We start from the raw sequence: 22,909 nt of genomic DNA, 5'->3' as shown, positions 1-22,909 counted from the left end.
CTATGCTAAATCATGGGGAATCTGCAGAATGGTAAGGGCGTCCCTCCCATCCCAAAGCAAGAGTGGAAGTTACCATGCTGGTTGTATGGGATGAGGCTGGAGCTGTAACTGAGGCGCACTCCCAAATTTTCTTCTCACATCACAGCCATTCCATGCTGTCCCAGATGCTGTCATCAGATAGGCAAATCCCTGGCCAGATATGAGTATACCAGTGTGACACAGCAGAGATCAAGAGTACAGATGGCCCTATCCCACATGCATTCCCTCCTACAGCACTCACAGCTCTGCTCACAGCACATCCTTAATTTTAGCAGTGAGGGCATTCTCGATACCTGTGGTGGCTGGAATGCCTTTCAGCACAACAAACACAAAATCAGTAAGTGGAACATGAAACTACATCAGTTTGGAGAAGCACATATGGAAGACTTTTGGAAGATGCACACTCACGTGGTTGTACAGAAAGTCTGGTCCCTGTGCCAAAGGTTAGCTTTGTGAAACCAGATCCTGTATTCACACAGCATTGCTTTCCTTAACAAAAAACCCACCCAGATGCTTGAGAACCAACACTGGTCCTCAGGGATCAGTCTGACCATGCCAGGTCATGGAGGGGCAGCAGAAGATGAGGAGGTACTTTCTCATCCCAAAGCAAGAGTGGAAGATATCAGGCTGGTTGCATGGGGTGAGATTGGGCTGAAACTGAGGGGTACTGCCAAACACTCTCCTCCTTCTCCTGTCCCCACACTCCATCCAAAGTGTCCTCTACATTGCCATCACAAATGCAACTCCCTGATGAGTTATGAGAATACCACTGTGAGTGCAGAGAACAGTCCAAGAACACCGGAAACCTTTCCCAAAAGCATTCAGACTTCCAGTTCTGCTCTGCTCACAAGGCATCCTTACCTTCCACAGCATGGGCACTGTCAGGGTCTTCAATGGCAGATTAGAAATTCGAGCAATGCAATTCTGAGATGGAAAAGAGGAAGAGAGCACGAGATCTATCGCTAGGAGCCCTATGGAAGACCTACAGAAACTGCCTTGCACTCACGTGGCTGAACGATGAGTCTCGTTCCTGAGCCAAAGCTCGGCTTGGAGATGTAGCTGGAATCACACAGCATTTCCTTTCCTAACAAAAAGGCCCCTCAGGCACCTGGGAAGCAGCACCTGTCCCCATTCTGTGGTGCACAGTCCTGATGATACAGGCACAGATCAACATCTTGAGGAAAAGAAGCTTTACAGCTGCACAACAAGAAGCACAGGCAGCAGCAGCAGCGGGGAGCTGTGAGCAGGCACTGTGACCTCAGGAATGCACTGCTAGGAACTGCACAGGGACCTTCTGGGAGCACAGAAATGTTCCTTTGGGACAGGCTGAGCTTCACCTTCATGACCGCCTGCCCCACCTCAGCAGCTCAGTTTAACACGTGCAGGTAACTAAGAGCTACTCACTGGGTCTCACAGAAAGTCTGCTGCCATGCCCAAAGGTGAGCTTGTCAGTACCAGAGCTTCCAGATTGCCACAGTCACAGCCTGCTTTACAGAAACCCCTCAGCTCAGAGAGAATAGAAACAGTCACCCTCAGCAAAGGCCGACATTTGTAAATCACGACGGGGCATAAAATAAATGGTGAAGGACAAAGCAAATAGTTCCTATGAGATTTGCAAAATCCTTTCTCACAAACTATTTCCCAACAAGAGTGGCTCTGCCACCAACACTGCCCTTAGGCAGGAGATATTTGCCCCTGTGCTTATTCAGGATCTTCTCCCAGTGCACAGCACTGACCTTGCTTTGCAAATTGCCTTCTCTGCTCAAATATAAAATTCTGCTCTGTCTCCCTTTGCTCCCACATCACACTGCAGCTCCTTTCCATAGCCAGACAGCAGGCACAGGACCATGCATGCTCACAGAAAGCCTGTCCTACATGAACGTGCTAACACTGTTGGTATTTCTGGATCAACCTGCAAGGCTTGAAAACGGGACCAACGCTACTCACACGGCATTACGTGTAGTTTTGTTCCAGCTCCAAAGGACAGCCTGCTCACGCCATCACTCACAGCAACACAAGCCCTTACACAAACACTCTCCTCACTCCATAACACGCAGCCCTTACTGTAGCTGGCCAAAACCCTTCCCAAAAAACTCTCAGGTGATCCGTTCCAAAAGCTTAAATCTGCAGTTCAGCTCTGCTCCCATCACACCATAACTGCAGCAACAAAGACATGCTGGAATCTGCAATGGCAGAGAAGAAATTTCATCTCTGCTAGTCTGAAATACATATGGGAACATAAAGTTACATCTATTGCAAAAGGCACCTATGGAAACCATGCACTCACGGGGTTGAACAGAGAGTCTGGTCCCTGTGCCAAATGTCAGCTTCATGTAGCTGGATCCTGTATTCACACAGCATTGCTTTCCTTAACAAAAAGCCCATCCAGTCACTTGAGAACTAACAGTGCTTCCCAATGCTCGGTCTGACCATGCTAAGTCATGGAGAGACAGCAGAAGGGTAAGAGGGTCCTCATCCCAAAGCAAGAGTGGAAGTTATCAGGCTGTAGTATGGGGTGAGGCTGGAGGAGTAACTGAGGGGCACCCCAAAACTTTCTTTTCCTCTCATCACCACCCATCCATGCTGTCCCAGAGGCTGCCATCTCAAGGGCAAATCCCTGACCAGATGTGAGAATACCAGCATGACACAGCACAGATTGAAAGCACTGATGACCCTTTTCCAAAAGTACTCAGACCTTCAGTTCACCTCTGCTCACAACACACCCTTCATTTCTCACAGCCTGCAATGGGTTTCAGCTCTGCCTGGGTGAAATCAAAAAGAGGAACACTGAAGTTGATCTACTTCACTAAGCACATGCGGAAGAGCTGTGGAAGGAGAACACTCACATGGCTGAACAGAAAGTCTGGTCCCTGAGCCAAAGGTCAGCTTGCTGGAGCCAAAGCCAGAATCACACAACATTTCCTTCCCTAACAAAAAGCCCACACAGGCACTTGAGTGGCAGCACTTCTTCTGACGCTGTGCTGCACTCTCCAGACAAATCAGTCACGGATTGATGAGTTGTGGAAGAACAGTTGAAGTTGGAAAGAAGAGCTCAGCTGAGCTCAGCTCTGGGAAGGCCACGGCCATTTCAGTCTCACCTGGATCAGCATTACTATCAGACCATTTCACCTGGACATTCTGCTCGCACTGTGTGTCATTCTAATGCTTGACTGCAGCATGCCCAACATGCAGCGTGCACTCAAACACACACTGTGTCCATCTCTTGGGGAGCAGTTTCCAAGGCAATACAGCTAGTTAAGGCAACAGAGGGGAAGCAGATTTCCTATCCTTTCTCATTCAAGGTTGCTTTCTACCTACAAGGTCTCACCATCAATCATGTCCCACTTCCAAGGGTCTCCTTCCTGCTGGGTGCTGAACTCACACAATGGCAAATTCTACAGACAACCCTACACTCCAGAAACAGAATCAGGATCCTCAGAAAAATGCAGGGGGACAGCAGATGTCCCTTGCCCCTGACTCCAAATTCAGGTGTCCTTCTGGTCATGCTCTTCTGACCTCTCCATGAAGGGAACACCCCGGAAAATCAATCCCAATTGACTTGGATATTTCTCATTACTCTCTAAGGATTCAAAATACCACCATCAGTACTCACAGGGCTTTACACAAAGCTTAGTCCCAGCTCCAAAGGTGATTCTGCTCAGGACATCACTCACAGCAACACAAGCCCTTACGCAAACACTCTCCTCTCCCCATAGAAAGGAAACCCTTTGTGTGACTGGCCAAAAGCTTTCCCAAAAGCCTGCAGGCCTCCAGTTCAGCTTGGCTCCCACCACCCCCAGTTTCAATTACTGAAGCAGTACAGGCATTCTCAGAACCTGCAGTGCTACAGAATTGCTTTCAGCTCTGCAAGGGTGAAATTATGAGAACACAGGTTTACATCTAATGGAAAAGGCACCTAAGGAAGACCTATGGAAGCTGCACACTCACGTGGCTGGACAGAGAGTCTGGTCCCTGAGCCAAAGGTTGGCTTGCTGTTGTAGTTATAGTCACACAGCATTTCCTTCCCTAACAAAAAGCTCACCCAGGTCTTTTGAGGCAGGACCTGCCCCCATTCCATGGTGCACTCTCCTGACAAACCAGGTGCTGATCCACAAGTAGAGTAATTTAAGTTGGGAAAGAAGGTCCCAGCTGAGCTCAGGTCAGGAAAGGCCGTGGGTTTTCAGGGGGCTGCCAGAGACAAGAACATTCCTGCTCTGACCGGAGAAAGGGAACGCTGGGGGACGCGGAAAGTGCTGACCTCTACGGCAGAATGACAAAGCAGGACAGAACTTGTACTCACTGGGCTTCACAACCAGGCGCGTCCCTGTGCCCAGCACCACCTTGTAGTTTCCAGCATTCACACAGCCTGTCACCCCATAGCAAAAACCATCACCTCTCATGCCACTGCCTGCACAAAGCAACTCAAACAGAACAGCTCCTTCCAGCAAAACCATCTGTCGGGAGCCAACAATTATCTGTCACCATCACAAGCCTGTTTTAGGAATGAACTAAAAGCAATCACCTCTCACAACTTTATCACAAACCACAAGTTTCAACACTACTGCTGCTACGAGTAGTGGAATCCAGCATGAGTTTAGCACCCTTACCACTAGTTCTTGGGGAATTCCATCTATGGGAGGGAAGAGGACTGCATTCAAGGAAGAGCGTGACTGTTCAGGGTATTCTACAACTGTGCAAATCCAGCCCCAGCTTGTTAGAGAGAGAGCCATCTCACCCAGCTTCATAGGTTGCGATGGTCACTGCTTGTAAGCTTATTCCCTAGAAGTGGTGTTTTTGGAACTTCATTTTTCTTGTTCTATGTGACTAGAGAATAAAAGAGAATCATTGTGATTCTACTTCATTGCATCTTTTCTTAAAATCAAAAGCATATATTGTTCATATTTTTAAAAGAATGTAAAGCAAACAAACAGTAAATTAGGGGTTGGTGGGGGTTTTTTTGTGTTTGTTTGCTTAAAGTTATTCAACACTGAGCAGAAAGTGGCTTAAAACTTACTTGGTTTCACTCTTAGTTGAACTCCACTTACGAAGGTGAATTTTCCTCCAGAGGCAGAATTCACACAGTCTTTGTTTTCACGACAAAAACCTCGAGCTTTCTTTTTTTACGTGGCTTCAAACAACAACAAACGTACAGTCTTCCCAAGTGAGTTCCTTGACAAATTCATCATACATTTCCTTTGAAGACGTTCCTAATTGGCCTTTAAACTTTGACAGAGACCACCAACAACTGTACATTTTCTCCTTCATCCATACAAGAAAAGATGCAAGAATTGCTAGCAAACTGCACTTTCAACATTAGATCAGCCTTCAGATGGCCCTCCTGCACACTGCACATTCCTTCCAAGTGTCTTTCCTGATTCCAATTCTCTGATCTGCCCAAAAATACACCCTGCTTATTCCATTTTGCTTCCTTTACAACCCACGAGTTTTGCCAATGAAAATGTGAACTTTTTGTTTATCAGCAGGGGCACAAACTTCAGCTTCTAACCTAGACAAGGTTCTGGAGAATGGAAATAAAAGGGTAATGAGGGTACCTGCAGTTCCTGAGATTTCTAGGAACATGAAATGCTGAAGGATAACAGTAACGAAGGTGGGACTCCTCTCCACACTCACAGAAATCTGTAACTGAGTTGTTTCTATAGAAAAAGAAACATTCAGCATGCAGACCTTTGGGAAGGATGCTCTCTGTCCTGCAGTTGACCACGGACATTAGTAGAGGCTTCCCAGAAATGCATTGCTCAGTAACCTGTATTAAACTTGTTTTGATTATCTGCAAATGAAACAAAGCATTTAGCTGTCGATACGACAGAAAAGCTGAAAACTGGACATTCTTGTAAGACTTTCCCATTACTTCTAAACACCTATTCAGCTATATATTTTCTTCCTGACTCAAGGTCAGACTTGACTTCTGATCATCCACAAAATGAGAGGACAGCAGAATTTCAAAGGCATCCACACAGAAAGGAGAATTTGACTCTTCCATCACTTCTCACTCAGGCTGTTTCTACCTACCAGGTTTCACCATCAGCTGTGTTCCACTTCCAAAGGTAACTTTCCAGTTGGATGTTGAAGACACAGTGATACATTCACTAACAAAAACCCCACACAACTTCTGGTCCAAAAAAACAACTTCCTGTTCCTAGTGATATCAAGAGAGAAAGCAGGTACCATCATTATCACGTACCCCTGGTTCTGCGTTGGGATAATTCCTTACGCGTTTGCACGGAAGTGCAGATGGGAATGGATTTGCATTGCATGAGTGGAAAATGAGGCAGAGTAGCCCATTAGCACAACGCCACTATAAATTCCTTAATTTATATGTAGAGCACTTTTTGCCACAGTCAGGAAGACTGGCAGGAAAAATCTCAGCCTTAAGTTAATACTGAAAAAAGGGTCTTTGTTTTAAGATGTATTAGTTTGCTGCTTCTCCCAAAGGTGACTTTGCAGGTAGATCCAATTTTCCCATGGTTGTAAACACCTATGCAAAAAATTTGCCAGGAAAACTTGGGGGAGACAAGTCTGAGCATTTAGAAGCCCGAACACACTGTTAGATACAGCTGTAATGGAGTGGAATTTCCAGCAGTTATTTTGGACAACACAGCAGCTTTTAGTGCTTCTCTCATTGGGAAACCTGGATAAACTCCTTCACTCTTAGTCAGTCTCAGCAGATAAGCAACATAAAGAAAGAGTCATAAAGAAAGAAGCCACAATAAACCAAACGGAAGGAAAGTCCCAGAGAAAAGGATTTGCATCCTATTTTTTCTTGTTTATTCAGTGGGCAGTAAGGCAGGTGAAGGATTCAAAATAGACCTAAGTCTCAGAAACCAGTTTCACATAACAGAAGTTGATTGTGAATCCTCATCTCAAACGGATCTTCCTGTAGGATTCGCTCTGACCAACATGATATTTCCACAACACAGAGGTAATTCATGTATGTTAGCAGAACAGTAGTAACTCAGATTAGTTTCAGTCACATCAAGGGGACGGAGAAGTTACAGGTGAGTTATTTAGAATGTGCACTTCTTTCCTATGCCCTCTTCCTTTTCATTTATAAAAGTCCTTCCCTCTGTATTTTAAGGAGAATGTACAGCAAACAAACAAATACAGCAAACTAAGTACTCTGTTTTTAGGTGATTGTGCTTGTGACAAGATACCTACTATGCTTCACCAGCAGCCTCGTTCCTCTTCCAAAGCTGAGCCTGTCTGCGCTTCCTGAATAAACACAGTCAAAATCTCCTTGGCAAAAAAAAAAAAAATGTCTCATGACTGGGGACTGGAGTTGTCAGAATTGTAGAATCAGGTTGGAAAAGATCAAGTCCAACCACCACCAACCTACCACTACTAAATTCACCACTAAACGTCATATCCATCTGTTTCTTAGTACTTTTGTAGTACTAGGTACAGACTCCAGCACTTCTCTTGGTAGACCTCGAACTAAAAGTTCCAGCACACACTCATCCTGCCCTAAAAGTAGAGGATGTGGATCCCTTACCAGGATCACTGTGAAGTACCATTTCCAAGCACCACATTTGCCAGCTCTTCTCAAAGCCATTTGTTCAGAGCATGCACTTACTCACTGTAACGCTGAGCCTTGTTCCTCCGCCAAACTTCAGCTCCTTGTCGCTGCCTCCTGCAGTCACACATCACTTAACTCCTTTGAAAATACCTTTCCTGTTCTGCAGCTGTGCATTAAGCAGGGAAACACCTTATCTGTGATGAGTTCTGGACAGGAATGGACCAAGATGACCTCCATCCCAGCAAAACCATCTGTCTGGACCAACAATTATCTGTCACCATCACAGGTCAGGATCTGCTTACAGAGGACAAGGGACACCTTCAAGTGCAACATGACAAAGTCTGACAGATGTCTTCTGCCAAAGTGGGTCATTGGTGGATGCCTCCTGTCTGATCAGCAAGCTGTGGGAGTTATACCAACTGTAGGAGCAGTACAGCTGTACCAGATGTACCAGGGAAGTCCTGCTATGTACCCTGGGCTGGGGGATGTTCTTTACACAATCAAGCTGCAGCCATAGACTTCAGGAACACATCAGGAAACTTCAGCTGGAGCCCACCTGCATGCAGCTGAAAGCAATAGTGCTGCAGAAATAGTGCTGCAGAAATTAAAGAGTGAACACAAGTCTGGATCTGTTTTAAGAATGGAGCAAAAGCAAAAAGTGAGCTTGCCAAAACCTGAGCCTCCGTGTTGCCACAGTCAAAGCCTGCTTTATAGAAACCTGTCAGCTTAGAGAGAAGAAACACTCATCCTCAGAGGAGGCTGACATTTGTAAGCCATGGTAAAACATGAAATAAATGGTGAAGGACAAAGGTGATCTGTCCTTTGAGATCTACAAGATCCTTTCACACATGGCAGTCCCAAAAAACATTAACTGCCATCAACCCTTATCCAGGAGATATTTGCCCTTGTTCTCACTGAGGAGCAGCAAGTTCTGCTGGGACATTCCTATGAGAAGAATGTTCTTCTCTCAATCCACAGAGCTGACCTGCCTTTGAAAACAGTCTTATCCCCAGATCAGATGTAAAATTCTGTTCTGACTCCCCTTCTTCCCACCCACCCTGCATCTTTTTTGCCAGAACTGTACGGAAGACAAGGGATTGTGCACACTCATAGAAAGCTTTTCCGTAATGAACAGACTAAGATTATTGCCCTGGGTATACCTGCATCTTCATGAAAGGATGCAAAATACCAGCAGCAGTACTCACAGGGCTTTACACAAAGCTTTGTTCCAGCTCCAAAGGTGAAGGTGCCCCAGCCTACACTCACAGCAACACAAGCCCTTGTACAAACACTCTCCTGTCCCCATATCAATGCAGCCCTGAGTGTGGCTGGCTGAGCACGATCCTCACAGCACTTGCATGACCCTTTCCCTCACGCACTGAGATCTCCAATTCAGCACTGCTCCCACCACACTGAGACACATTAACTGCACCGTGAAGGCTCTCTCAGTGCCTGCAATGGCAGAAGAACAATTTCAGCCTGTCATGTTTAAATCCAGTGCTGAAACATAAAATTACATCTATTGGAAAAGGCTCCTATAAAAGACCAATGGAAGCAGTGTGCTCACGGGGTTGCCCAGAAAGTCTGGTCCCTGTGCCAAAGCTCAGCTCTCTGACAGCAGATCCTGTATTCACACAGCATTGCCTTCCTTCCAAAGCCCATGCAGTCACTTGAGAACTAACGCTGGTCCCCAAGGATTAGTCTGACCATGGCAGGTCACAGAGAGGCAGCAGAAGGGTGAGGAGGATCCTTCTCACCCCAAAGCAAGAGTGGAAATTACCATGCTGGTTGTATGGGATGAGGCTGGGCTGAAACTGAGGGGCACTTCCAAACATTCTTCTCCTTCTCCTGACCTCAAAGTCCATTCAAACTGTCCTCTGTGTTACCATCACAAAGGCAAACACCTGGCAAGATGTGCGAATGACAGTGTGACAGCAGAGAACTGTCCACGTACACGGGAGATTCCTTCTGAAAAGCACTCAGACCCCCAGTTCAGCTCTGCTCACAGCACGTCCTTGACTTCTGCAGTGAGGATGCTGTCAGAGCCTACTATGGCAGATAAGAAAATTTCAGCTCCAAGAATTTAAGATCAAAAGGAGGAACACAAACAAAAGGATGCACACAAATCTGTCACAAAAAACAGCTATGATAGACCTATGGAAACTGCATTGCACTCACGTGGTTGGACAATGAGTCTGGTCCCTGAGCCAAAGGTCAGCTGGTAGCCATAGCCAGAATCACACAGTATTTCCTTCCCTGACAAAAAGCCCACGCCGCAACTTCAGTGGCAGCACTGTCCCCATTCACTGGTGCACATTCCTGGTAAAACAGGCACAGATCGACATCTAGACGAAGAGGAGGTGAAGCTGAGAAAGAGGAACTGCTCTTGTTCAGAAGAGAATTTTGCTTGAGATCATTCAGGAGCAGCAATTCCTGCCTGGGATGTTCCTGTTGAGAAGAATGCTCTTCTCTCCATCTGCACCACTGACCTTCTTTTGCAACACAGCTCAAATCGAGAAAAAATTAAGCACTTCTGAACTTCAGTGCAGCTCATGGCTGCAGCAGTGAGGGCATTCTCGGTGCCTGCAATGGCTGGTGAGGGATATTAGCCTTGTCATGTTTAAATCCAAAAGTGAAACACAAAATTACATCTATTGGAAATGGCACCTTTGGTAGACCTCTGGAAGCAGTGTACTTACATGGTTGGACAGAGAGTCTTGTCCCTGAGCCAAATGTAAGGTCAACATAGCTGGATCTTGTATTCACACAGCATTGCCTTCCTTAACAAAAAGCCCACCCAGATGCTTGAGAACCAACACTGGTCCCCAAGGATTAGCCTGATCATGTCAGGTCATGGAGAGGCAACAGAAGGGTGAGGAGAGACCTTCTCACCCCACAGAAAGAGTGGAAGATACCATGCTGGTTGCATGGGATGAGGCTGGGCTGAAACTGAAGGGCTCTTCCAAACATCCTCCTCCTTCTCCTGACCTCAAAGTCCATCCAATCTGTCTTCTATTGCCATCACAAAGGCAAATATGTATCCTCTCGTCCTGTCAGCAGTGAGAAGAGATCAACCCCACTCTCGCTGCAATCACCTTTCAGATATTGGAAGAGAGCAATAAGGTTTCCCCTCAACATTCTTTTCCCCAGACCAAACATCTGCAGTTCCTTCAGTCTCTCCTCGTAGAGCACATTCTCCAAGCCCTTCCCCAGCCTTGTTGCCCTTCTTTGGACCTGCTCCAGCACCTCCATGTTCCTTCTGTATTGAGTTGCCCAAAACTGAACACAGAACTCGAGAACTGGCCTCAACAAAGCCCAGTACAGGGGCAGGATGACTTCCCCAGTCCTGCTCACCACACCATTCCTGATACCAGCCAGGATGCCATCGGCCTTCTTGGCCACCTGGGCACACTGCTGGCTCACATTCAGCTGCCTGTCCATCAGTACACCAAGGTCCCTTTCTGTCAGGCAGCTTTCCAGCCACTCAATCCTTTGAGATCTACAAGATTAGTTCACTCATGCCAGTCCCAAAAAACACTGACTCTGCCACCAACACTGCCCTTATCCAGAAGATATTTGTCCTTGTGCCCATGGAGGAGTGGCAAGTCCTGCCAGGGACATTTCTGTGTAGAAGGAATTCTCTCAATCCTCAGTGCTGACCTTCATTTGTAAACAGCCTTCTCTCCTGATCAGATGTAAATTTTTTTCTGCCTCCTCTTCTTCCCACATCACCCTGGAATTCTTTTGCCATAACCAGACAGATGATAAAGGTTTCCACATGCTCACTGGAAGCCTTTCCTAAACAAATATGCTGACATTATTGTCATTCTGTCTTTCTGTGTTACCGCAGAAGAGTACAAATTAACACCAGCAGTACTCACAGGGCTTTACACAAAGCTTTGTTCCAACCCCAAAGGTGAACCTTCTTGCTCCATCACTCACAGCAACACAGGTCCTTACACAAACACCCCCTCTGCCCATAACAAGGCAGCCCTTCTTGTGGCTGTCCCAGCCCCTCCTAATGAACATTTGTGTGGCCCATTCCAAAAGCTTAGACCTGCATTTCAGCACTGCTACCACCACACACAAACACATTAACTGCAGCAGTGAGGGGATTCTTGGAGCCAGCAGTGGCAAAGAAGGCATTTGAGATCTGCAAGCCTGAAATCATAATGGGAATCAAATTACACCTATTGGACAAGACACCTATGGAAGACCTATGAATGCTGGATACTCACGGGGTTGGACAGAGAGTCTGGTCCCTGTGCCAAAGGTTAGCTTTGTGACATCAGCTCCTGTATTCACACAGCATTGCTTTCCTTAACAAAAAGCCCACCCAGCCCTTGTGAATAAACACTGGTCCCCAAGCATTAGTCTGACCATGCCAAGTCACAGAGGGGCAGCAGAAGGGTCATCAGGGACCTTCTCATCCGAAAGCAAAAGTGGAAGTTACCACGCTGGTTGCATGGGATGAGGCTGGAGCTGTAATGTTGGAGCACCCACAACTTTCTTCCCCTCCTCCTCTCATCACCACCCCATCCATCTGTCCCAGAGGCTGCCATCACAAAGACAAATCCCTGACAAGATGTGAGAATGCCAGTGAGACACAGCACAGACTGAGAGCTCTGAGTACCCTTTCCCAAAAGCATTCAGACCTCCAGTTCAGCTCTGCTCACAACATAAGGGAGCTCTGCTCACTTATTTTCTGCAGCAAGAGCATTCTCACAGCCTGCAATGGCAGAGAAGGGTTCCAGCTCACAAAGCTGTAATAAAAGGATTAACACTGCATTACATCTCCTGCAAAAAGCACCTATGGAAGACTGTTTGAAAAAGCACACTCACATGGTTGTACAGAAAGTCTGGTCCCTGAGCCGAAGTTCAGCTTGCCAGCGTTGGAGTTAGAATCACACAGTATTTCCTTTCCAAACAAAAAGCCCACACAGGCATTTGAGAGGCAGCACCTATCCCCATCCTGTGGTGCACTCTTGAGACAATCCAGGCCCTGATCCATGAGTTCAGGAGGAACGGTTTAAGTTGAGAAAGTATCAGTGATTCATAGAACCATAGAATGGCTTGGGCTGGAAGGGCCCTCAAGGATCATCACGCTCCAAACGCCCTGCAGCGTGCAGGACCACCAACATCCATATCTAATACCAGACCCGGCAGCCCAGGGCTCCTTCCAACCTTGTGTTGAACCCCTGCAGGGATGGAGCGTCCAGAACCTCTCAGGGCAGCCTCTTCCAGCACCTCACCGTCTCTTAGCAAAGAACTTCCCCCTGATATTTAAACTATATCTTAGCTCAGCTCTGCTCACAACGCATCTGTAATTTTGGCAAAGAAGGCATTCTTGAAGCCAGTAGTGACAGATAAAGCCTTTCAGTCCAACAAACATGAAATCAAAAGGCCAAGAAACAAGAAAACAAAACTACATCTATTTGAAGAAATTCCCATGGAAGACCTTTAGGAAATGGGCACTCACATGGTTGAACAGAAAGCCTGGTCCCTGAGCCAAAGGTCAGCTTGTCGGAGCCGTAGCCAGAATCACACAGCATTTCCTTCCCTAACAAAAAGCTCACACAGGAGCTTCAGAGGCAGCGCCTGTGCTCTCATTCAGTGGAGCACTCTCCAGACAAACCAGGCGCAGAACCATGACTGGAGGAAGAGCAATTTAAGTTGGAAAGAAGAACCCAGCTGAGCTCAGCCCTGGGAAAGCCTCAGGAGTTCCACGCTCAGAGCTGGATCAGTGTTACAATCAGACCCTTTCCCTGGACGTACTGCTCACAGCGTGCCTTACCAACAGCTGACTGCAAAGCCCAACGCACACACGTACGTGAGCAAAGACACACACAGACTCCATCCCTGCGGAGAGCAGTTTCCAAAGCAGTACAGCTGGATTTACCAAAGGAGGGAATGCAACCTTCCTATCCTTTCTCATTCAAGCTGGCTTTCTACCTACCAGGTCTCAGTGCCAGTTGTGTCCCCCCTCCAAAGGTCACCTTCCTGCTGGATGCTGAACTCACACCCTGACACACCAATGGCAAATACTACAGACAACCCTACACTCCAGAAACAGAGCCGGGTGCCCCAGAAAAATGCAGAGGGACAGCAGATGTTACCCCTGCCCTCTGCCTCTGACTCCACATTAGGATGCCTTTCTGGTCAAGCTCTTTGGACCGTTCCACACAGGAATCATCCTGCAACAAGCACCAAGTGGGAAACCAATCCAGTGCTCGGGCTGCAGGGTAAGGAAACAGCCAGCACCCAGCTGGGCATTCACAGAGAGCACTTTGCCATGCCCAGAGCTCACTCTCCTGTTCCCCTGCCACACTTCAGGCAGCTCTGCAGAGGCTTTACAGCTGCACAACAACAAGCACAGGCAGCAGCGGGGAGCTGTGAGCAGGCACTGTGACCTCAGGAATGCACTGCTAGGAACCGCACAGGGACCTTCTGGGAGCACAGAAATGTTCCTTTGGGACAGGCTGAGCTTCACCTTCATGACCGCCTGCCCCACCTCAGCAGCTCAGTTTAACACGTGCAGGTAACTAAGAGCTACTCACTGGGTCTCACAGAAAGTCTGCTGCCATGCCCAAAGGTGAGCTTGCCAGTACCAGAGCCTCCAAATTGCCACAGTCACAGCCTGCTTTACAGAAACCTCTCAGCTCAGAGAGAAGAAATACTGTCACCCGTACAGGAGGTTGACATTTTAACTTGTGATGGAGTAAGAAATAAATGGTGAAAAACAAATGTCAGCATTCCTGTGAGATCTACAAGGTCCTTCCTCTCACGTCAATCCCAAAAATTATTGGCACTGCCGTGTGCCCTTATCCAGGAGATACTTGCCCTGGTGCTCACTCAGGAGTGGCAAGTTCTGCCTGGGACATTCCTGGAGAGAAGAATGTTCTTCTCTCAATCCACAGCACTGACCTGCCTTAGAAAACAGTCTTCTGTCCTGACTCAGTGTAAAATTCTGCTTTGTCTCTCCTTCTACCCTGAATCTCTTTTGCCATAACCATAACAGAAGACAAACAATCATTCATACATACTAGAAGCCTCTGCTAACCAATACAGAAACATTATTATCTTGGGTATTTCTTGACCAACGTCCATGGCTTGAAAACAACACCAGCAGTACTCACAGGGCTTTATACAAAGTTTTGTTCCTGCTCCAAAGGTCAGCCTGCTCAAGCCATCACTCACAGCAACACAAGCCCTTACGCAAACACTCTCCTCTCCCCATGACCAAGCAGCCCTTGTGTGGTTGGTTGAGCCCTTTCCCAGCAAACCTCATCTGAGCTTTTCCCAAAAACATGCAGACCTCCAATTTAGATCTGCTCCCACCGTGCGGAACCACATTAAATAGAGCAGCAAGGGGTATACTCAAAACCTGCCAAGGTGCTGAATTGATTTCAGCTCCGCAACTCTGTAGTCAAAATAGGAAAATAAAATTATATAGATTGGAAAAGATACATATGGAAAACCTATGGAAGCTGTATACTCACGGGGTCGGACGGAGAGTCTGGTCCCTGTGCCAAAGGTCAGCTCAGTGCCAGAGTTATAATCACACAGCATTTCCTTCCCTAACAAAAAGCTCACCCAGGTCTTTTGAGGCAGGACCTGTCCCCATTCTAGTTGAGGAAGAGTAATTCAAGTTGGGAAAGAAGGTCCCAGCTGAGCTCAGGTCAGGAAAGGCCGTGGGCTTTCAGGGGGCTGCCAGAGACAAGAACATTCCTGCTCTGACCGGAGAAAGGGAACGCTGGGGGACGCGGAAAGTGCTGACCTCTACGGCAGAATGACAAAGCAGGACAGAACTTGTACTCACTGGGCTTCACAACCAGGCGCGTCCCTGTGCCCAGCACCACCTTGTAGTTTCCAGCACTCACACAGCCTGTCACCCCACAGCAAAAACCATCACCTCTCATGCCACTGCCTGCACAAAGCAACTCAAACAGAACAGCTCCTTCCAGCAAAACCATCTGTCGGGAGCCAACAATTATCTGTCACCATCACAAGTCGGGATCTGCTTATAGAGGATAAGGGACACCTTCAAGTGCAACATGACAAAGTCTGACAGATGTCTTCTGCTCAAGTGGGTCATTGGTGGATGCCTCCTCTCTGACCACCAATCTGTAGGAGCTGAACCAGGGAAGTCCTGCTATGTCCCACGGGCTTGGGGATGTTCTTTACACAATCAAGCTGCAGCCATAGACTTCAGGAACACATCAGGAAACTTCAGCTGGAGCCCACCTGCATGCAGCTGAAAGCAATAGTGCTGCCAAGGTTAAAGAGTGAACACAAGTTTGGGTCTGTTGTAAGAATGGAGCAAAAGCAATCACCTCTCACAGCTTTGTCACAAACCACAAGCAATTACAACAGTTATTGCTCCTACGAGCACAGGAATCCCACAGCAGTTTAGCACTCTCACTTCTAGTTCTTGGGGAATCCCATTTATGGGGAGAGCTCACTCTCCTGTTCCCCTGCCACACTTCAGGCAGCTCTGCAGAGGCTTTACAGCTGCACAACAAGAAGCACAGGTAGCAGCGGGGAGCTGTGAGCAGGCACTGTGACCTCAGGAATGCACTGCTAGGAACTGCACAGGGACCTTCTGGGAGCACAGAAATGTTCCTTTGGGACAGGCTGAGCTTCACCTCAAGGACCGCCTGCCCCACCTCAGCAGCTCAGTTTAACACATGCAGGTAACTAAGAGCTACTCACTGGGTCTCACAGAAAGTCTGCTGCCATGCCCAAAGGTGAGCTTGCCAAAACCAGAGCTTCCAGATTGCCACAGTCACAGCCTGCTTTACAGAAACCCCTCAGCTCACAGAACGGAAACAATTAACCTCAGAAAGATTGACATTTGTAAGTCATGTCAGATCATGAACCAACACTGCCCTTATCCAGGAGATACTTGCACTGGTGCTCACTCAGGAGTGGCAAGTTCTGCCTGGGACATTCCTGGAGAGAAGAATGTTCTTCTCTCAATCCACAGTGCTGACCTGCATTTGAAAACAGTCTTATTCCCAGAAACAATTTAAAATTCTGCTGTCTCCCCTTCTTCCCATTCTACACTGCATCTCTTTTGCCATAACTGTACAGAAGATAGGAGTAGACATGCTCTGAGAAAGCTTTTCCATAACGAACAGACTAAGATTATAGCCCTGGGTACATCTGCATCCTGATGAAGGATTCAAATACCAGCAGCAGCACTCACAGGGCTTTACACAAAGCTTTGTTCCAGCTCCAAAGGTGAAGGTGCCCCAGCCTACACTCACAGCAACACAAGCCCTTGCACAAACACTCTCCTGTCCCCATATCAAGGCAGCCCTGAGTGTGGCTGGCTGAGCACGATCCCCACAACACTTTCATGACCCTTTTCCTAAAGCACAGTGACCTGCGGTTCAGCTCCGCTCCCACCACGCAGAAACACATTAACTGCAGCTGTGATGGCATTCTTGGTGCCTGCAATTGCAGAGAACGATTTCGGCTCTGCAAGTCTCTAATGTAGGAACACAAAATTAAAACTACCGGAAAAGGCGCATATGGAACAACTATGGAAGCTGTGTACTCACATGGTTGGACGGAGAGTCTGGTCCCTGAGCCAAATTTAATGCCTGCATAGCTGGATCCTGTATTCACACAGCATTGCTTTCCTTAACAAAAAACCCAACCAGACACTTGAGAACAAACACTGATCCCCAGGGCTTAGTCTGACTATGCTAAATCATGGGGAATCTGCAGAATGGTAAGGGCGTCCCTCCCATCCCAAAGCAAGAGTGGAAGTTACCATGCTGGTTGTATGGGATGAGGCTGGAGCTGTAACTGAGGCGCACTCCCAAATTTTCTTCTCACATCACAGCCATTCCATGCTGTCCCAGATGCTGTCATCAGATAGGCAAATCCCTGGCCAGATATGAGTATACCAGTGTGACACAGCAGAGATCAAGAGTACAGATGGCCCTATCCCACATGCATTCCCTCCTACAGCACTCACAGCTCTGCTCACAGCACATCCTTAATTTTAGCAGTGAGGGCATTCTCGATACCTGTGGTGGCTGGAATGCCTTTCAGCACAACAAACACAAAATCAGTAAGTGGAACATGAAACTACATCAGTTTGGAGAAGCACATATGGAAGACTTTTGGAAGATGCACACTCACGTGGTTGTACAGAAAGTCTGGTCCCTGTGCCAAAGGTTAGCTTTGTGAAACCAGATCCTGTATTCACACAGCATTGCTTTCCTTAACAAAAAACCCACCCAGATGCTTGAGAACCAACACTGGTCCTCAGGGATCAGTCTGATCATGCCAGGTCATGGAGGGGCAGCAGAAGATGAGGAGGTACTTTCTCATCCCAAAGCAAGAGTGGAAGATATCAGGCTGGTTGCATGGGGTGAGATTGGGCTGAAACTGAGGGGTACTGCCAAACACTCTCCTCCTTCTCCTGTCCCCACACTCCATCCAAAGTGTCCTCTACATTGCCATCACAAATGCAACTCCCTGATGAGTTATGAGAATACCACTGTGAGTGCAGAGAACAGTCCAAGAACACCGGAAACCTTTCCCAAAAGCATTCAGACTTCCAGTTCTGCTCTGCTCACAAGGCATCCTTACCTTCCACAGCATGGGCACTGTCAGGGTCTTCAATGGCAGATTAGAAATTCGAGCAATGCAATTCTGAGATGGAAAAGAGGAAGAGAGCACAAGATCTATCGCTAGGAGCCCTATGGAAGACCTACAGAAACTGCCTTGCACTCACGTGGCTGAACGATGAGTCTCGTTCCTGAGCCAAAGCTCGGCTTGGAGATGTAGCTGGAATCACACAGCATTTCCTTTCCTAACAAAAAGGCCCCTCAGGCACCTGGGAAGCAGCACCTGTCCCCATTCTGTGGTGCACAGTCCTGATGATACAGGCACAGATCAACATCTTGAGGAAAAGAAGCTTTACAGCTGCACAACAAGAAGCACAGGCAGCAGCAGCAGCAGGGAGCTGTGAGCAGGCACTGTGACCTCAGGAATGCACTGCTAGGAACTGCACAGGGACCTTCTGGGAGCACAGAAATGTTCCTTTGGGACAGGCTGAGCTTCACCTCAAGGACCGCCTGCCCCACCTCAGCAGCTCAGTTTAACACGTGCAGGTAACTAAGAGCTACTCACTGGGTCTCACAGAAAGTCTGCTGCCATGCCCAAAGGTGAGCTTGTCAGTACCAGAGCTTCCAGATTGCCACAGTCACAGCCTGCTTTACAGAAACCCCTCAGCTCAGAGAGAATAGAAACAGTCACCCTCAGCAAAGGCCGACATTTGTAAATCACGACGGGGCATAAAATAAATGGTGAAGGACAAAGCAAATAGTTCCTATGAGATTTGCAAAATCCTTTCTCACAAACTATTTCCCAACAAGAGTGGCTCTGCCACCAACACTGCCCTTAGGCAGGAGATATTTGCCCCTGTGCTTATTCAGGATCTTCTCCCAGTGCACAGCACTGACCTTGCTTTGCAAATTGCCTTCTCTGCTCAAATATAAAATTCTGCTCTGTCTCCCTTTGCTCCCACATCACACTGCAGCTCCTTTCCATAGCCAGACAGCAGGCACAGGACCATGCATGCTCACAGAAAGCCTGTCCTACATGAACGTGCTAACACTGTTGGTATTTCTGGATCAACCTGCAAGGCTTGAAAACGGGACCAACGCTACTCACACGGCATTACGTGTAGTTTTGTTCCAGCTCCAAAGGACAGCCTGCTCACGCCATCACTCACAGCAACACAAGCCCTTACACAAACACTCTCCTCACTCCATAACACGCAGCCCTTACTGTAGCTGGCCAAAACCCTTCCCAAAAAACTCTCAGGTGATCCGTTCCAAAAGCTTAAATCTGCAGTTCAGCTCTGCTCCCATCACACCATAACTGCAGCAACAAAGACATGCTGGAATCTGCAATGGCAGAGAAGAAATTTCATCTCTGCTAGTCTGAAATACATATGGGAACATAAAGTTACATCTATTGCAAAAGGCACCTATGGAAACCATGCACTCACGGGGTTGAACAGAGAGTCTGGTCCCTGTGCCAAATGTCAGCTTCATGTAGCTGGATCCTGTATTCACACAGCATTGCTTTCCTTAACAAAAAGCCCATCCAGTCACTTGAGAACTAACAGTGCTTCCCTACCAGGTCTCACCATCAATCATGTCCCACTTCCAAGGGTCTCCTTCCTGCTGGGTTCTGAACTCACACAATGGCAAAATCTACAGACAACCCTACACTCCAGAAACAGAATCAGGATCCCCAGAACAATGCAGGGGGACAGCAGATGTTTCCCTTGCCCCCTGCCCCTGACTCCAAATTCAGGTGTCCTTCTGGTCATGCTCTTCTGACCACTCTATGGAGGGAACACCCTGCAACACACACCAAGTGGAAAATCAATCCCAATAGACGTGGGTCTTTTAGTAAATTAGGGGTTGGTGGGTATTTTTTGTGTGTTTGTTTGCTTAAAGTTATTCAACACTGAGCAGAAAGTGGCTTAAAACTTACTTGGTTTCACTCTTAGTTGAACTCCACTTACGAAGGTGAATTTTCCTCCAGAGGCAGAATTCACACAGTCTTTGTTTTCACAACAAAAACCTCGAGCTTTTTTTTTTTACGTGGCTTCAAACAACAACAAACGTACAGTCTTCCCAAGTGAGTTCCTTGACAAATTCATCATACATTTCCTTTGAAGACGTTCCTAATTGGCCTTTAAACTTTGACAGAGTCCACCAACAACTGTACATTTTCTCCTTCATCCATACAAGAAAAGATGCAAGAATTGTTAGCAAACTGCACTTTCAACATCAGATCAATCTTCAGATGGCCCTCCTGCACACTGCACATTCCTTCCAAGTGTCTTTCCTGATTCCAATTCTCTGATCTGCCCAAAAATACACCCTGCTTATTCCATTTTGCTTCCTTTACAAACAAATACAGCAAACTAAGTACTCTGTTTTTAGGTGATTGTGCTTGTGACAAGATACCTACTGTGCTTCACCAGCAGCCTCGTTCCTCTTCCAAAGCTGAGCCTGTCTGCGCTTCCTGAATAAACACAGTCAAAATCTCCTTGGCAAAAAAAAAAAAATGTCTCATGACTGGGGACTGGAGTTGTCAGAATTGTAGAATCAGGTTGGAAAAGATCAAGTCCAACCACCACCAACCTACCACTACTAAATTCACCACTAAACGTCATATCCATCTGTTTCTTAGTACTTTTGTAGTACTAGGTACAGACTCCAGCACTTCTCTTGGTAGACCTCGAACTAAAAGTTCCAGCACACACTCATCCTGCCCTAAAAGTAGAGGATGTGGATCCCTTACCAGGATCACTGTGAAGTACCATTTCCAAGCACCACATTTGCCAGCTCTTCTCAAAGCCATTTGTTCAGAGCATGCACTTACTCACTGTAACGCTGAGCCTTGTTCCTCCGCCAAACTTCAGCTCCTTGTCGCTGCCTCCTGCAGTCACACATCACTTAACTCCTTTGAAAATACCTTTCCTGTTCTGCAGCTGTGCATTAAGCAGGGAAACACCTTATCTGTGATGAGTTCTGGACAGGAATGGACCAAGATGACCCCAACCCCAGTCTTATTCAGCCCAGCAAAGAATTTTCATTAAAAATATTTCCACCTGTGAGCCCCCTGGACAAGAAATTTTATCACACTCCTAACTACAAGGCTTCATTCTCAATTCCTAATTAACAGTTCAGATCTTACATGCAGATTAAAACATAAATGGAAAAGAAAAAAGAGAACTTGTGCTTACAGGCAAGTAATTAACTGTATTCTTAATGAATTAGCATAAAGGATTGCATGTCTCAGCTTTTCATATGCATTAGTTCTGCAGTTTCACATACATATAAGAAAACGACTTTTACTGTAAGGTTTTTAGCAGTGCAGTAATGAAGATGTCATGAACTCAACCTCACAATTTGTTTTTTCCCAACACTTCTTAGATTTCCCTTCTCATCACCAATGTCCCTCTCCCAGCTTACACAAGCACACACAGTTTTCCTCCATTTTGGAACTGTAGTTGCTTGCCATTGATTTCAGTAGAGTCATGATTCCTCAACTACTAATATAAAGCAAAATCCATCAAGAATGCTGTTTTGATCTCAAATGAGAAGTTAGATTTATTACAACTATTTAGGTGGACCCCTGCACAACAGAAGAAAGAAAATAGTGAATAAGGTTCCTACAGGACCTGAGATTCTTAATATAATATGTGAAACAAAATAGCACTCTGCAGGCTAGCACTCCGTACCAAAAAGAGCTGGGGGCACCTCCAGAGGAATTTTGAAAAACACTGGACATTTTTTACTGTAATTCAGAGCAAGTGAACTGTCCCTTCAAACATTAGTTTAATATCCTTTGTTAAATCTCATCACCTGAAAGTGCTCAATCCTGGCACTCTTTCTTAGACCAGTTTGCAGAAGAATACATTAGGAATTGCTGTTTCTACTGGGAAAACAGGCACACGTTGAATAAACTCCTTGATGACACTGACTGTGTCATGATTTACTTTTAGCTTTCAGCTGCTCTCCTACTGCACTTTATCTTCACAGCCAAACAGATCTGTAAATCCCAAGAACTATGACAAGAAGCAGGTAAAAGCAATCAAGAAAGTGCTGTTAACTAGCCCACGCTTATTGCTTCACAATTGATGGTGTGCTTTGCCCAAATACCTCTGTTCTTCTTCCTGCAGTTTCACTGCCCAAAAATCTTGTAAAAAGTCAGCTCTGAAGTCTGAACTTAAGAATTTCTTGGCTAAAAATTTCTCTGTCACACCAGGACCTGACTGTAAGGCAGAAGTTGTGACTTTTGGAAGATAAAATAGAAAAGATATATAGCTGATCTAATATTTTAAATGTTATCTGGATTGTTTTTTTTTTTCATTTGCCTCTCAAATATTTTCTTTGAATTAAAGTCACAAATTGCAAATTCCTGTTCCCTTCTTGAATGATTGTTCTGACTTCTTTCTGGTGAGAGAGGATAAAGTTCGATTTATTCTGCGGATTTCAGGTGTATTCACCTGTTATGTGTGCATAAGCACGAGTGACCTTTTAGTCACAAAGATTCAATGGACAATGAAGTCAGTCATCTTCACAAAACAAGATTTTAAGTATCTCGGTATCTGAAGTAAAGGGCAGTCAATTAAGTTTGCTAATTACTTTTCTACTTAATATTACACGGGCGATAGAACAGCTGTGAACAGGCCTTGCTGAAGTATCAGAATACACAGAGAATTTGTAGTGACAGTCCTGAAAAAGTGCCTTCACTTTGTCCAATATACCGCTTGTAAATAAAAGCGTG

The 22,909-nt window shown here is 46.5% G+C and overlaps 1 long non-coding RNA gene across 2 annotated transcripts in view; it reads right to left on the bottom strand.

The window, feature by feature from the left end:
* LOC128091743 (uncharacterized) overlaps nucleotides 1–16,715 on the bottom strand; it is a 35,108-nt gene extending 18,393 nt beyond the window's left edge. For both annotated transcript variants that reach the window (XR_008211504.1, XR_008211506.1), the window contains exon 1: nucleotides 16,381–16,715. This is a non-coding gene — a long non-coding RNA (uncharacterized LOC128091743). The remainder of the gene's footprint in view (nucleotides 1–16,380) is intronic.
* Between the last annotated feature and the right edge of the window lie 6,194 nt (nucleotides 16,716–22,909).

This window comes from Tympanuchus pallidicinctus, unplaced genomic scaffold, assembly GCF_026119805.1.
Source record: "Tympanuchus pallidicinctus isolate F22 unplaced genomic scaffold, pur_lepc_1.0 scaffold50, whole genome shotgun sequence".
NCBI classification, from domain to species: Eukaryota; Metazoa; Chordata; class Aves; order Galliformes; family Phasianidae; genus Tympanuchus; species Tympanuchus pallidicinctus.
The sequence above is the reverse complement of the archived record's forward strand: the minus strand, read 5'-3'. Positions and strand labels throughout refer to the sequence as shown.